The sequence below is a fragment of the Ranitomeya variabilis genome, chromosome 4 (genome assembly GCF_051348905.1).
Source record: "Ranitomeya variabilis isolate aRanVar5 chromosome 4, aRanVar5.hap1, whole genome shotgun sequence".
In the NCBI taxonomy this organism is placed as follows: Eukaryota; Metazoa; Chordata; class Amphibia; order Anura; family Dendrobatidae; genus Ranitomeya; species Ranitomeya variabilis.
In genome coordinates, this window is record NC_135235.1 from 571,053,397 (window position 1) to 571,070,884 (window position 17,488).

At 42.1% G+C, this 17,488-nt stretch overlaps 1 protein-coding gene and 1 long non-coding RNA gene across 3 annotated transcripts in view; one reads left to right on the forward strand and one right to left on the reverse strand.

The window, feature by feature from the left end:
* CDH4 (cadherin 4) overlaps nt 1-17,488 on the forward strand; it is a 1,009,876-nt gene that overhangs the window by 153,965 nt on the left and 838,423 nt on the right. The gene's annotated exons all lie outside the window — the stretch shown is intronic.
* Nucleotides 948-14,110, reverse strand: LOC143769171 (uncharacterized). 2 transcript variants are annotated; one of them, XR_013214243.1, is made up of 3 exons: nt 13,679-14,110; nt 11,990-12,042; nt 948-3,366 (listed from the first exon to the last, which is right to left on the reverse strand). It is a non-coding gene; the product is annotated as an uncharacterized LOC143769171 (long non-coding RNA). The 2 variants fall into 2 exon arrangements; XR_013214244.1 differs by having other exon boundaries at nt 11,862-12,042.

A 17,488-nucleotide genomic window follows, 5' to 3' on the forward strand; every position in this document is an offset into this window, starting at 1 on the left:
TTCATAAGGCCTGCTGGTCCTAATGAAATTGGTGGGTTCATCCAACCAAAGTGTAAATGCCCCATAGGCATTACAAAACCAGTCGACCATCTCATGTGTGTGCAGGCCTCTCAACTTCCCGAATAGATACTGTGGTGAGAGAGAAGAATCAGTCTCTATCAATTTTAACAACCAATTCTATTTTCTTCAGGAGAGAGAGGAGAAAGACTGCTTTGACAACCATTTCTCCGCTCTCTCCCTGTTGAAAGCACATGAACATTTGGCCGAGCTGAGTACTCCAATATATGAAGGGGTCCAGAGAGATAGCTGTCTGGCAAATTAACGTTTGTCTGACAGTTATCTCATTTGATTGGCCAATTTTAGGGTGTGAGTATATGTACAGTGCCATGCGAAAGTATTCGCCCCCCCCCTGGAACTTTTCAACCTTTTCCCACATATCAAGCTTAAAACATAAAGATACCAAATGTAAATTGTTGGTGAAGAATCAACAAGTGGAACACAATTGTGAAATTGAACAAAATTTATTGGTTATTTTAAATTTTTGTGGAAATTCAAAATGTTTTCGGCCCCTTTACTTTCAGTGCAGCAAACTCACTCCAGAAGTTCATTGTGGATCTCTGAATGATCTAATGTTGTCCTAAATGCCTAATGATGATAAGTATAATCCACCTGTGTGTAATCAAGTCTCCCTATAAATGCACCTGCTCTGTGATAGTCTCAGGGTTCTGTTTGTAGCACAGAGAGCATCATGGAGACCAAGGAACACAACAGGCAGGTCCGTGATACTGCTGTGGAGAAGTTTAAAGCCAGAATTGGATACAAAATGATTTCTAAAACTTTAGACATCTCAAGGAGCACTGTGCAAGCGATCATATTGAAATGGAAGGAGTATCATACCACTGACAATCTACCAAGACCCGGCCGTCCCTCTAAACTTTCATCTCAAATAAGGAGAAGACTGATCAGAGATGCAGCCAAGAGGCCCATGATCACTCTGGATGAACTGCAGAGATCTACAGCTGAGGTGGGACAGTCTGTCCATAGAACAACAATCAGTCGTACACTGCACAAATCTGGCCTTTATGGAATAGTGGCAAGAAGAAAGCTATTTCTCAAAGATATCATAAAAAGTGTAGTTTAAAGTTTGCAACAAGTCACCTGGGAGACTCGCCAAACATGTGGAAGAAGGTGCTCTGGTCAGATGAAACTAAAATCGAACTTTTTGGCAACAATGCCAAACGATATGTTTGGCGTAAAAGCAACACAGCTCATCACCCTGAACACACCATCCCCACTGTCAAACATGGTGGTGGCAGCATCATGGTTTGGGCCTGCTTTTCTTGAGCAGAGAGAGAGAAGATGGTTAAAATTGATGGGAAGATGGATGGAGCCAAATACAGGATCATTCTTGAAGAAAACCTGTTGGAGTCTGCAAAAGACCTGAGACTGGGATGGAGATTTGTCTTCCAACAAGACAATGATCCCAAACATAAAGCAAAATCTACAATGGAATGGTTCACAAATAAACGTATCCAGGTGTTAGATTGGCCAAGTCAAAGTTCAGACCTCAATCCAATCGAGAATCTGTGGAAAGAGCTGAAAACTGCTGTTCACAAATGATCTCCATCAAACCTCACTGAGCTCGAGCTGTTTGCCAAGGAACAATGGGCAAGAATTTCAGTCTCTCGATGTACAAAACTGATAGAGACATACCCCAAGCATCTTGCAGCTGTAATTGCAGCAAAAGGTGGCGCAAGAAAGTATTAAGTTAAAGGGGACGAATAATATTGCGCGCCCCACTTTTCAGTTTTTGAATTTCCACAAAAATTTAAAATAGCCAATACATTTAGTTCAACTTCACAATTGTGTTCCACTTGTTGTTGATTCTTCACCAAAAATTTACATTTGGTATCTTTATGTTTGAAGCATGATATGTGGGAAAAGGTTGAAAAGTTCCAGGGGAGCCGAATACTTTCGCAAGGCACTGTATTTAGAGAACTCTGAAGCAATATGGAGAAGTACGGATAAGTGTCTCTATAGTCTGGAAATATGGTAAAATGTTCTAAAAGCCTGCACTAGATTTTTTTTTACCATCTAGACTACTTTTATTCAATGTAAAGGTGTGTGACCCCCAATAACATATTCTCTTTGATAACTGGATACAAAATGGCCCCTCACCATTGATGGCATTGTTGGATCTTTCTGGATTTGAATGACTTCAGAAAGTCTATAATCCTATTAACTCTACACAGATAATCAAGAGTTTATATCATAGTAATACTATAGAATCCCCTGAGATCAGATAAGCTGGGATATAGTGACAGATTGTATCACATGTCAATTTTCCTGATGGATCCGGAGCAGACGTCCCAGCGGAGTGGTTTGTGGTGCACAAATAAAAAAAAGAGAAAAGGTTTCATTCACTGGAAATTAAACTGTGCACCATTTCCTTTATTTTTTCCTGTCATTGTATCCATTATGATCTTCTGCAGCGGAATATGCAATCTTGAGATCCTCCGAAATGAACCCACTGGGATTTCTGTGAAGAATTGAATGATTTATCGGCCAGAAAGCGGCAGAAAATTCAATTAATTCCGTTTGCAATTTCAGCAAATTAGGAGCTCATTGGACATACGAGCCAGATTCATCAGACATATGTTCTAATATCTCTATGAAATGTCTGTGCATTCAATATGTGTTCTTCCCAGAACGCTATCATGGCACCAGGCAGAAAAAAAAAAAAATCAGCCGAGCCTTGGAAAGAAAGCATCTGATTCCTGCAGTAGCTGAGACGTTGCCTCACAAGATGGATTTGAGAAAACTTGCTGGAGTCATACGCTGCCTTCTCTTGCTTGAATTAGTGCATGTAATATTAGCTTGTAGCTGAGCTTATGTCTTTTATGTCCACATAGCTTGTCATCTTGAAGACTGTTATATTGAGTGATTGCTGCTAGGAGACGCTTTTCTTAAACACAAGAAATTTATTCCCTGCAGTTTGGGCTGCAAAAATGTCCCATTTCACCCCATCCTTCTCTCTCCTATAGAACAGAATTACGCCACTTCACGTTCTTTTCAGATTTTCACCGCTCCGAATCTTATTTTTCAAAGAGTAAAATGCAAGTGGGTTAATGGGAAGAATAATTGCTAAGGCAATACGTGACAAGACAAGGATCCTGCTGGGACTCTGATTTCAGCTCCGTGAATCAAAGGAAAGATATCAGCTCTATGTTAATCATGCAAATGATATCCCATCACATGTATATGCATCTGGGCTTTATGGGTCACATTGGCCCCTTATTAAAATTCTGAATCTTGGGTGCTTAAAGAAACACTCCCGCCATCCATTCTCCTCAGTGCTGGACAGACCTAGGAGGGAATGAATAAGAACGTGTATTGGTGAGATCCAACCATTTTTTAAATTTGAGCACTGTTAATCATGAGCACTTTCACTTTGTGAAAAGTTATGTGTGTATGTCCAAGGTATACATTGGCTGTCATTTTTTAACATACCTAGTAAAGGTTAAGTTTTATCTATATAATCTTGGCCATGCTATGATCTCATTGTACCTGATTGGTTAGGTTTTTGTGGATTAGATCAAAATCTGATCCTTAGACTGATTTTTATTGTGCTTAAAGAAACACTCCCATCAAAGTTTTTACTGTATTAATATATTGCAGTCATCATATTATATAGCACTGTGTACTTACAATTGCTCATTTTGCCTTTCTACCCAGTTCATTTTTCCCTTTTCCATTAGGACTAGGACATTACGTGATTAAAAACTCACTACCTGAATCCTTCTAAGCTCTATGTAGAAACAGGAGGTACATTTTTTCTGTATGACTCATGAGTCACTGCAAAAGTCCCTGGCAGGAGGAGGAGGGAGTACCTGGGTCAGGAGTTGAAGATGGGAATGATACATGCAGAGAAAAGAGACTTCCTGTTTCTACATAGATCCGAGAAAACAGAAGAATTAACTGGGAAGAAAGGCAAAATGAGCAATAGTAAGTACACAGTGCTATATAATATGATGACTGCAATACATTAAGAAGATAAGACTTTGATGGGAGGAGGGCTTCTTTAATAACAATACCTGCAGTCTTAGAGCACCAAACACATTTTTATTGATAGCGTTAATTGTAAACCAAATGTGAAATTTAGCACAAACGATATAAAGGTCTATAAATTATTTACAAGGATTTCCAAAAGAGTAATTCCATGCTTAAAGGGAATCTGTCAGAAGGATCAACTCTCCTAAACCGTTTACAATGGCATGTAGATCACAGGAAGTAGAATAAAATGACACTTTGATATCTGCGATCCGATGTCTTATTCCTGAGAAATCCACATTTTTCTTATGTAAATGAGTTGTTAAAGGGAACCTGTGAGCAGGATTGTGCTCAGTAACCTACAGACAGTGTCAGGTCAGCGCCGTTATACCGATTAAAATGATACCTTGGATGATGAAATCCGTCTTGTGGTTGTTTAATCTTTATTTTCAGTTTTCAGTTAATTATATACCCCTGCTCCGGGGCGGCCTGTGGGGGGCTTCATGTGGTGATCTAATTAGGTATTCATGTGTAAGGCTTCTGACATGTCACTGATCCCTCAGTGACCTGCCCCCTGGTTTACATCATGGATATTATATGTACATACTGAAGAAAAAAACCTTCTGCGGCACAGGTGCCAGCCGTGGCACCTGTGCTGCAGCATAATCGCATGTGTACTGTGTTAATAACAAATGTGGTTGAAGTTATCCTGATATTAAAAAAAAAAAATAAATTCATTTGAAAATGGCGCCCGCCGTGCCTGCGCAGTAGCAGCTATCGTTGTATATAGAAGTGATCCGATAGCTGCTATTGCGCAGGCATCTTGCTAGAGGAAGAAAAAAAATGTCCTTCTCCAAAATGGCGCTGTCGGCACCTGCACAATAGCAGGTATTGGAGATTGCCAATAGCTGCTACAGTGCAGGCGCCATCGGCGCCGCCATCTTGCTAGAGAAAAAAAATCCCCCTCCAAGATGGCGCCGCCTGCGCAGTAGCAGCTATCGGTGATCGCCGATGGCTGCTATTGTGCAGGCGACGGCATCTTGGAGGAGGACATTTTTTTTCTCTAGCAAGATGGCGGCGTCGGCGTCTGTGCAATGGTAGCTATCGATTCACCTCTATATATGCCGATAGCTGCTACTGTGCAGGCGCGGCGGGCACCGTTTTCCAATGGATTGGTTTTTTTTAATATCAGGATAACCTCAACCACATTTATTATCAACACAGTACACATGCGATTATGCTGGAGTACAGGTGCCATGGCTGGTGCCTGCCTGCATAAAGGTGTTTTTTTTTCAGTATGTATATATAATATTCATTATGTTAACTAGGGGGCAGGTCAGTGTGGGATCAGTGACCTGTCAGAAGCCATACACATGAATACCTAATCCGAGCACCACATGAATAACCCCCCAAAGTCTGCCCCGAAGTACAAGCATATCATTAACTCAAAACTGAAAATAAAGGTTAAACAACAGCCACAAGATGGATTTCATCAACCAAAGTAACATTTTAATCAGTATAAGGCCGGGTTCACATTGTATTAACAGCAGCCCGTTCAATACATACGTTAACGGGCTGCTGATAACGCAAGTGCCGGTATTTCTCAGTCGCCCATGACAGCACTACCAGAGAGCACTACCAGAGAGAGATGGAGTCCGCCCTTCAGGGACAGGAAACCCTACCGAATAAAAGGGCGGTACCTCTCTCCTGCCTCAGTTTTGTTTCCTGTCCCTGACAGGCGAACCCTCAGGATCGGTACCTGTATCCGGAGCCGACCAGTGGGGGTATGACGGCGGGGAGGCCCCCGTCACCGCTGACTCGGTGTCCGACGCCGCCGCTTCTGGGTCCGATGGGGCTGCAGAGCGAGCGGAGGGAAGCGCCGCTGCCTCCCCGGATTGGGGTAGGAGCCTTAGGGACCCGGCGTGCCTCTGAGGAGAGGCCTGGTCCGGAGCGGCGGCCTGGTGTGTGTGAGAGCACCAAGATGGCCGCCGCACCGGATATAGATGCGTCTACTTCCGGGTCCCGGGGAGCGCGCATGCGCACTGGGGACCAGCGCTTCCCTGCAAACGCAGCCTGGAGGAGGGGAGTTCGGCGCACATTTTAAAAAGCACAGCTGTGTGAGCGCTCGTCGCTGCATACAGTCCAATCATGGCGGACAGCGATGAGCAGCTCCAGTCAGCACAGCCATTACAGCCAGTGCAGCTACCACAGCGTCACCAGCGCAAGTCGGGCGGAAGGACATCTGCAGGCACCCGAAGTTCCCGTTCCAGGAGCCATTCTACGCCGCAGAGTAAAGTCTCCAATATGTCCAGCCAGCCGACACCTTCTACTTCGGGTCTCATTCAAGATCCCGTGCCTCCTCCAGAACTGGTATTTGTAGCTGCGCAAGATGGGTGAGTGATCTTCGTGAAAGTTCACTAAATAATTGGGGTCCCCCTTTTCCGTTTGTTTTTTAGGCAAGAAAAAAAACGGAAAAAACCAAACATAGAGACTGCCCCTTATGTGGAGAATCCCTAGCTCAGAGCTGGGATAAAAAACTATGCGGTTCCTGTATAGGTAAAGTCCTCTGTGAAGAAACCCCTAGTTTTGCCTCTGAATTACGCTCAGTAATTAGATCAGAGGTAGAAACGGCGTTTAAATCCCTTAAAGGGGAGGGGGTTAAGGAGAGAACACCTGTCCCCCTGTCTCGTTCTGATCCTTCTAGTTCTGATGAGGATGTGTCAGACAAGGAAGGTTCCTCCTTCTCTTCAGATACTGAGAGTGGAGGCCGTCACTGTTTCCCCTTAGACGAAATAGATGCCCTCGTAAAGACTGTAAGATCTACAATGGGGGTTCTAGACCCACGCCCTGATAAAACGGTGCAGGACATTATGTTTGGCGGCCTGGGCCAGAAAAAACGCAGAGTTTTTCCGCTTAATGAAAATGTGCAAGCCCTGATTAAAAAGGAGTGGGAGAAGCCAGAAAGAAAAAACTCATCTGTACCCTCCCTTAAAAGGAAATATCCCTTTGCAGAAGATGATTCTATAGCATGGGATAAAGCCCCTAAACTTGACGTGGCAGTCGCTAAAGCGTCAAAGAAATTTGCCCTGCCTTTTGAAGACATGGGTACGCTAAAAGACCCTCTTGATAAAAGAGCCGACACCTTCCTAAAAGGAGCTTGGGAGTCAGCAGGGGGATGTTTGAGACCCGCCATAGCGGCCGCATGTACTTCCAGATCCCTGATGATTTGGTTAGACAATCTGGAGAAACAGCTAAGGGAGGGAGTATCCCGGCAAAAAATAATTGAGTCAATTCCCATGATTAGAGGAGCGGCAGCCTTCTTGGCTGACTCTTCGGCGGATTCTATAAAACTGACTTCAAAATCGGCAGCCCTGTCCAATGCAGCGCGTAGAACGCTGTGGCTGAAAAACTGGCCAGGTGATCTACAAACGAAACAAAAACTTTGCTCAATCCCATGTGAGGGGAAATTTCTGTTTGGAGAAACTCTCGATGACATCTTACAAAAAGCTGGGGATAAGAAGAAGGGGTTCCCTAACCTGGCCGCTCCATATGTCAGGCGGCCCTTTCGGAGCAGGAAATTTTTCCGCAGACGCCCCCCTAGAGAACAGAACAGGTGGGAGGAGGGGAGAAATAAAGATAGAGGCTTCCTCTTTGGCAACTCCCCCAGAAATAAAAAAACCCCTAAATGACACCTCACCCAGGGTGGGAGGGAGACTGTCTCATTACCTTCCGGCCTGGGAAAAAATCTCCTCCAGTTCTTGGATTCTAAACATAATAAAAAAGGGACTTCAATTAAATTTTACCAACTTTCCTCCCCAACACTACGTGGTCACTCCATTGAAACCCTCAGGGAGACAACAACAAGCCCTGGAAATAGAAATCTCAAAACTCATATCCAAAGATGTGATCCGAGAAGTTCCGTTCCTAGAAAGAGGGAGAGGATTTTTTTCCCCACTGTTCCTGATTCCAAAGCCGGACGGTTCGTTCCGTACAATAATAAATCTCCGGAAGCTAAACACCTATGTAAGGAATCAAACATTCAAAATGGAATCGATAAGATCCACAATAAAAAACCTGTTTCCAAGTTGTTTCATGGTAGTGTTGGATCTCAGCGACGCGTACTATCACGTCCCCATCCACAAAAACTCACAGAAATACCTCAGACTAGCAGTGGTCATGGAGGGAGTAGTGAGAGAATATCAGTACAAGGCCCTTCCGTTTGGCATCTCAGTAGCGCCCCGTGTTTTTACCAAGGTGGTAGCAGAAATGATGGCACACATAAGGGAGGAAGACGTGATTATAATACCTTACCTAGACGACTTCCTGATTATCAGCGACACAGCCCAACATTGCCGCCAACAGTGCAGCAGAGTGATAAAAATCCTAACAGAATTAGGTTGGCTCCTGAATCTCGAGAAGTCGAAACTAGAACCGACCATGGTACAAGAGTTTCTGGGCCTAACTCTCGACTCGGTTTTACAGGAATGTCGCCTTCCAAACTTAAAGATACAAAAAATACTAAGCATTGTGTCAGCAGCTCGTTCAAACCCTCATATGATCTTAAGGGGAGCAATGTCACTGCTGGGGTCCCTTTCTGCCTGTCTCCCGGCAGTACAGTGGGCTCAGATCCACACGAGAGACCTCCAGTGGGATGTCCTAAAAAATCAGCTCATACTGAAGGGAAGCCTGGAAGGTCGCATGACTCTAAGTTCAAATACTATTCGTTCCCTAGACTGGTGGCTAGATCCCAACAATCTATCAAAGGGAGTTCCATGGGTGATAGATACACATCGAGTAGTCACCACGGACGCCAGTCCCACGGGGTGGGGAGCTCACCTGGGAAACAGTGTTACTCAGGGGATCTGGACAGATCGAGAATACCAGGTATCCTCAAATCAAAAGGAACTATGCGCAGTAAGCCACGCTCTATCAGTTTTTCTTCCCCAACTAAGGGGACAGCATGTCCGGGTTTTCTCGGACAATCAAGTAGTAGTGGCCTACCTGAACCACCAGGGGGGAACCAGATCACAAGCCCTGATGGAAACTACCTCCCAAATCTTCGCCCTAGCCGAACATCACTTCCTATCCCTCTCGGCGTTACACATAAGGGGCATAGTAAACAAAAAGGCAGACTTCCTAAGCCGTACCCAGCTGAAACAGGGGGAATGGGCTCTGAACCAAAGGGTCTTCGATCAGATCACAAAAATCTGGGGAGTACCGACAATAGACCTTTTCGCCACTCTAGAGAACAGGAAGGTAAAACAGTATTGTTCTCTAGACCACAGAGGGAACCCCCGAGCACTAGATGCATTCTCGATTCCCTGGACTCACGGTCTGACATATGCCTTTCCCCCTCATATACTTATTCCAGCAGTCCTACGGAAGATAAGACAGGACAGGGCGAGAATCATTCTAATAGCCCCGTTCTGGCCCAAGAGAGCCTGGTTTTCTTGGCTGAGAATCCTATCGGTCACGGATCCCTGGGTCCTTCCGGATATTCCGGACCTCTTATCTCAAGGGCCGGTGTTCCACCCTCAGTCGACAAATCTACACCTGACAGCGTGGAACTTGAGAGGTCACTGCTAAGGGCAAAGGGCTTCTCAGATAAGGTAGTGTCCACACTATTAAAAAGTAGGAAAACAGTAACAACTAAAATCTATGGTAAAACTTGGAAGAAGTTTCTGTCCACCTCTGGTGTAACACTACAAGATGGGGTTCCAATAAACAAAATATTAGAATTCCTACAGAGAGGCTTGGATATGGGTCTAGCGGTGAGCACCTTAAAGGTACAAGTAGCGGCCTTAGGGGCATTATATAATGATAGTATTGCCACTAACCCATGGGTGGCAAGGTTCATTAAAGCCGCAACACGTTCTAGGCCAGTAAAAATCAAAAGCCCTCCGTCCTGGGACTTAAATTTGGTTCTTTCAGCTATGACTGAGCCCCCATTTGAACCTATAGATTCAATACCGCTTAAAATCTTATCCCTTAAAATGGCCCTTCTTACAGCTTTAACATCTGCCCGTAGGATTAGTGACCTTCAGGCTCTATCTGCGAACCCCCCATTTACACAAATAATGGATGATAGGGTAGTATTGAGGACAGATCCTGCTTATCTACCCAAAATGTCTTCCAATTTCCATAGATCCCAGGAAATAATCCTTCCGTCCTTCTGCCCAAACCCAAAAAATCAAAAGGAGGAAAAATTCCACACCTTAGATGTGAGAAGGTGTCTTATACACTACCTAGAGTCATCCCGTCAGTGTAGGAAGGAAGGCTGTCTTTTTATCTGCTTTCAGGGGCCTAGAAAAGGACTCAAAGCCTCAAAAAGCACTATAGCTCGTTGGGTCACTGATGCGATAGCCTTGGCATACTCGTCCACGGGAAATGCAGTTCCTGAAGGACTCAAGGCACACTCTACAAGGGCTATGGCGACCTCCTGGGCCGAAAGGTTGGAGGTACCAATAGATAAAATCTGTAAAGCGGCCACCTGGTCAACACCTTCAACCTTCTTTAGGCACTATCGCTTAGACTTAGCCTCTTCGTCGGACCTAACCTTCGGAAGAAGGGTCTTACAGGCTGTGGTCCCGCCCTAAGCAATAATCTCTGCAATTCTCTCTGGTAGTGCTGTCATGGGCGACTGAGAAAGTCGTAGTTACTCACCGATAACGGTGTTTCTCAGAGCCCATGACAGCACCTGCTTATTCCCCCCCTTATCACGTGTGCGGTGAGCACTTTAGTATATGAAATGTGTGTGTGATTTAGACACGGTGTGATCTTCATAAGCATTTTGCTAAAAATATGTGTATTTCTTGTTGTCACTAACCTGGAGGACCTCTGATGCTCTGTAAACTAAACTGAGGCAGGAGAGAGGTACCGCCCTTTTATTCGGTAGGGTTTCCTGTCCCTGAAGGGCGGACTCCATCTCTCTCTGGTAGTGCTCTCTGGTAGTGCTGTCATGGGCTCTGAGAAACACCGTTATCGGTGAGTAACTACGACTTTCAGCGTGCTAGTGCAGATAGAGCTAGCAGATGCTCTATCTGCGCTAGCGGTGACGGACCCAGAAACGCTGCAGCCCGCGTCTCAGGGTCCGTCACTCAATGTCGGCACATTGCTAGCGAACGCCCATTGTGGGCGTGCGCTAGCGATGCGTCCGACATAGGACATAATGGCGGCATTAACGGACTGCGTTACACCGCATTATGCCGCGGTGTAACGTAGTCCATCTAACGGACGCCACAGATGCAGCGTGAACCCAGACTAATGGCACTAACCTGACACTGTCTGTAGGTTACTGTGCACAATCCTGCTGACAGGTTCCCTTTAAGATCTATTGGCCAGATACTGATCTGTATGAGAAACTGCCTCCAGAGCTTATTTGAAAAGAAAAGGAGATGGTAAAAGTGTGAGACATGTTGATCAGGAGAACAGACTGTTAGTCATTACATGTCTCAAATTGGTAACATTGGCTTTTATTTAAAATAATCTCTGCAGGTAGATTCTCGGAGAGATCTATGTTCAACCCGTAGATCTTAACAGCTAATTTACATATAAAAAAAATAAAAAAAATCTGTACTAAGACATCAGATGGAAGACATCAAGCTATCATTTTATTCAACTTTCTATGGCTTGCATGCTCATATAGTCAGTTAGGAAGGTTGATCCTACTGACAGATTCCCTTTAAATACTCTGAAGGATTGTCTTCTGGGAGGATGATTGTAGTGCACAAATATTTCTATCTCGCAGTCCTGAACCTTTTTGCCTCTAATGTCACTCCTGCCCCTTCACCACCACTTCCATGCCCAGTTACCTGGATGATTGGATGCTCCAGGGCTCTGTCTCATACAAGAAACCCTTGTGAAAGGGCCATTTTTTGAGAGGTTTCTGGAAGGTTGTGCTTCCCCATGACGATTTGCCATGTCTCCCAAAAGAACTCACCTTTTTTGGGAGCCTCGTGGATGTTCCAAGAGAGTTAGCAAGTATAAGTAATCCTGAAATCACACAAGTGTTTTAGATGAATTTCCTGTACATACGTATTTTATGACTAGAAAAGCATTTAATCATATTTTTTAACTTGTTGAGTGAGACAATTTCAGGAGTGAAGTGGGAGGTTATGAACAGGCCTTAAATAGGATTTTGACTTGGGATGTTACACGTGCAATCTCATAATCGTGAAATGAAGACAAGAGGGAGATCATATGCTGAGAAGAAGACTTCTTTAGAAGCACAAAGTATTTTAGGAGAGGAGTTTCTAGATCTGGTCATAGACTGTGACCTGTCCACTCGTGATGATGAGATCATGGAGGAAACATTGCATTAGTAATTTTTTGGATGGCAGTGACCTGTTCAAACTGACTGGCTTCTGACTTTTCATAATAATGTGCATTCTAATATTTAGTAGCCTTTACTGCCACTGATTGACTTTAAACCAACACACATCATTATGTGATCACCATTGCTTCCTAATCCTCTCCCATAACAGTGTAATCCTATTAAGCGTGTAATTTGCGTTAATAATCACACTGCTGCTATCTACTTTGAGCCTGATCAGTGTTTCCACAAATGGTTCATGCAACTGTACATGTTATGAAACCGTGTGGTACTGATCCAAAATACATCACCCAAAAATTTCTGAGGGTTCATCCTGAGGGTTTTTTTTTCTTTGTTTCTCACAGATCTTGTAAGATTCCTTGAGAAAAGAATCCTGGCAGATTCCCATTGCTTGTTGTACTAGAGAGGGGTTCTGCCCCATATAGGACTATTCCTTTCAGGACCATACTTTCCTCATGATAATCTTTGCAATTTATAGCAAAAGCCCTTTAAATGCAATACTGAGATAAGTTGGTCATGATTGGAAAACAGTATCACTCATGTCCATGGCTTGTGTCTAGAAATAAGTGAATCCATTCAAAAGACCCTGGTCAAGCACCCATGTCAGTATTCCTTGGCTGCCGGATGGCATCCCTTAGACTGAAGCTTTGGGAACCACCACCTACCTGCCGATGTCACTATACCTCTTCTGATATGTATTCCTGGTGTAACGTCAACATTTTGGCATGATGCACACATGACATCAACCTGTGTCTTCTAATCAGAAGAGACATTGGGGATGCCAATGGGTAGGAGGCTTTTAAAGCTCCCACAGGACACCCATTAAATACTAATGTGGTCACTGAATCAGGATCCTGCTAATCAGTTTGCTCATCTATGGTTGTGTCTGATATGACATCCCTACTTCAACATGACACTGGGCTGCAGTGCCATGTACAACCTATACAAACTTGGGGCACTGTTTTGTTTGCCCATTTAAGTAATGTATAGAAATGTCATTGATATCTTAACTCAGTTTCATATCAATACAATTATATAATCTTTTACATACATAGTTATCCTTGATGTCTATTGCATCAAAATCTCTTGTGATCTAGGAAATATACGGTAATATAACCCTTGACTAGTAAAAAGAGAGAATCCCATCGCCTCTGTGATACATGAGATGAAATAATTCAACAATACTTTAGATATTCACCAATAAACACAAGTCCTCAGTGAAAGTGGAGATGGAAATTTTTTTACATGAAGGAGTCACAATATTGGATCAAGTGCGTTGTACAAAAGATAGTTTACCGTAATTGGACCTTCTGAGTCTCTGCTGGTTTCCAGTGGTCTTGCTCCCCTTACTGTGCTTTGCCATAGGCCATCATAGCTTACTAACTGCAAATTCGGTAATCTTGAACATGGATGTGAGTGAGCTGATTTTTCTTGCCATTAGATAGGGGTCAAGCTTTTTAAAAAGAATTGCAAATGAGCAGTGGTGTTGCCTATAGGAACATTGTTACTTATCATACACTGTAAATGCAGGTAGGAGAAGAATTGCAATAAGTATCTACTTTGTGGTCACTTTATACTAATGTTACAAAACTACTCTTCTGTTGGCAGAACGAGAAAATGGCAAATGTGCTATGTAATGGAGGATATTGCGTGATGTCGTAATGGGACATAATCAGGGCAGTACAATGCCTATGACATTAGGACAGGACCTATAATGTCAGCCCAGGACCTATGACTTCAGCACAGTATTCATGACATCAATAAAGTACTTATGACATCAGCACATGACTTATGACATCAAAGGTAGTTAAAGAAAAGGCAGTTCGACAGGCAATCTGAAAGAGGGGGTATATGCATCTAAGGACTTGATCCAACAGTCACCAATAGTAAAAAAAAATGTGAAGAATGAGGCAGCACACCCAGTATTTCATTCTCCATATTTTTTAACTTATGATACCAGTAGAGGACCTATGATATCAGCTCAGGATTTATGACGTCAGTACAGGACCTACAGTATGACATCAATATAGTACTTATGACATTAGTACAGGACCTACAATACTGTACAAATTAATTGGGACAAAGCAAAAAAAACATATTTTGGAATAGTTAATAAAATGTTATAGTGCACTGTTACATACTAATTTTAGTAAGAAATACCAGTATGTCCTCCTTTAGCAGATATGAGATTTTCAATGCATTTTGGCATTGATGTTTTTGCATACATTCTTCAATTCTTCATCATGGAACCACGCTTGTATGGAATGTTTATCATGCGTTCTTTGGTTGTACAGTCCATTTTGCCAAGACGTCTCTCCACAATGCTCCACAAATTTTCTATAGGATTTCAGTCTGGTGAATTGCCAGGCCAGTCCAGCACTTTTACTTTATTTTCTTCCAGGAATTTCTCCACACACTTGGAATTGTGGCATGGAGAAAAATCTTGTTGTAATGTCCCTTCAAATTTACGCATGAATGGCACAATAAAACGTTTTAAAACATCTATGTATTTGGATGAATTCATCATACCATCAACAGGAAATAAGCGCCCTGTACCATCAGCTGTAAAAAAGCCTCAAAACATCTGTTTTTGAGGGTGTTTTACAGTTTGTTGAATATGATCAGCTCGCAATGGTTCATTTTTGCTTCTTCTAACAACACTTGCTCTGTACCCTTGAACTAAAAGATGGGTTTCATCACTGAAAATTACCTTTTTCCACTGGCTAGATGACCAAGATTTATTTATTATATACTAAAACTGGTTTGAATCACTGACTGGTAACCAACTTATGATTTTACTTAAAAAATGCTTTGTCCCAATTAATTTGCACAGCACTGTATGACATCAATATAGTAATAGTACCTATGACATTTGTACAGGACCTATGATATCAGCTTGGGACTTGTGATATCAGCTCGGGATTTATGACATCAGTACAGGACCTATGACATCAATATAGTACCTACGATATCAGTACAGGACCTATGATATCAATATATTACCTACGATATTAGTACAGGACCTATGATATCAATATATTACCTACGATATCAGTACAGGACTTATGATATCAGCTCAGGATTTATGACATCAGTACAGGACCAATAACATCAGTACAGGACCAATAACATCAGTACAGGACCTATGACATTAGTACAGGACCTATGACATTCATGTCAACAGTAATGGAAATTTAAAAAATAACTTAATATTGGGAATATAGAGTGAAACAGATTTTCCAGTAGCTAAGATATTTATATATAAAGTACAGTTGGTGATTTTGGATCACTATTGATTATTTAAGGGAAGTGTCTCTATGGAGCGATAAAACCCCTTTGACACTGCTCATTGATTTTACTTAATGGGAATCTGACACAACAATCCAACTATCCAGGATTATAAAAAAATATGTATTTTTGTCTAGAAATAGCCTAACTTTTGTTTTTATGAGCTGTTTGGATTTTACACCTCATCTTAATTTAAGGTTAAGCTGCAATACCAAACACAACCTGTGATCAAGAGTGGTGCAATAGAGGGAAAAGAGGGAGAATTTCTTTTCTTTTTTTTTTTTTTAATTCAAATGATAGACAGACAACCCTTTTACATCTATTTCCTTAAAGTTGTTAGGGGCACTCCGACTTTGATAGCAAAATGTAATATCTTTCATCCTTCCTTAATTCTGTGTATTTGTATTTTGTGTGTTTTCTGTCTTTATAGTTTAAGAAAAAAATGGTAAATCAGAATTTTAATTTTGTCTCCATAAATGATTTTCTTAAAGTAGAACACGGGAGGGAGGGAGAGCTGGGAGGTTGCTTCTCTGAGGTGTCAAAGCTTTTCTGCTGCTTCATCCTCAAATCTGGATATCTTTTGTCGTTCCGAACGTATATTTCCTCCTATCGTTTTTCTTTCAAGCCTCTTTGTTTGATCTTCTCCCTGATCTTGGTTTGTCTTGATAATTAAGCAACAGGTGCCTGTTTAAAGAATTGTTTCATAAGAGTTAAGGATCTTTTATGTCTGTGGTTTTGATCTAACATCCACATTCACAAGCAACTTTTATTCGTGACATAATAAGTTTATATAATATCATTTTTTCTTGTGGATCCATGATACATATATACTGTGGCTTGTAAAAGTTTGGGCACCCTTGATCAACATTACTTTTATTGGGAACAGTTAAGCGAGTTAAAGATGAAATTATCTCTAAAAGGCCTAACGTTAAATATGACACATTTCCCTTGTATTTTAGGCAAAAATATATACACATTTTCATTTATTAAATTTTAAAAATTACAAAACAAAAAATGGGTGTATGCAATATTTTGTATGGTTAATACCTAGTAGGACCCGCTTTTGCAAGTATCACAGCTTGTAAATGTTTTTTGTAGCCATCCAACAGTCTTTCAATTCTTGTTTGATGGATTTTCATCCATTCTTCCTTTGGAAATTCTTCCAGTTCTGTGAGATTCCTGGGTCATCTTGCATGCACTGCTATTTGAGGTCTAGACACAGATTTTCATTGATGTTCAGATCAGGGGACTGTGAGGGCCATTGTACCTTCAGCTTGTGCCTTATGAGGTTGTATATTGTGGATTTTGATGTGTATTTAGGATCATTATGCAATTGTAGAAACCATCCTCTTTCCAACTTCAGCTTTTTTTTACAGATGGTGTTATGTTTGCATCAAGAATTTGTTGAAATTTCATTTAATTCATTCTTCCCTTTACTCGTGAAATGTTCACTGTACCATTGGCTGCAACACAACCCCAAAGCATGATTGATATACCCCCATGCTCAAATGGTTGGCGAGATGTTATTTTCCTGAAATTCTGTATCCTTTCTTCTCCACACATACCTTTGATCTATTTTAACCTTATCGGTCCTCCAGACTTGTTTCCAAAATGCATGAAGCTTGTTTAAATGTTCTCTTGCATACTTCTGAAGACAAAATTTTATGGTGAGGATGCAGGAGAGGTTTTCTTCTGATGACCCTTCTATGAAGGCCATATTTGTGCAGGTGTCTCTGAACAGTAGAACAATGTACCAAAACTCCAGAGGCTGCTAAATCTTTCTGAAGATCTTTTGCTGTCAAACAAGGGGTTCTAATT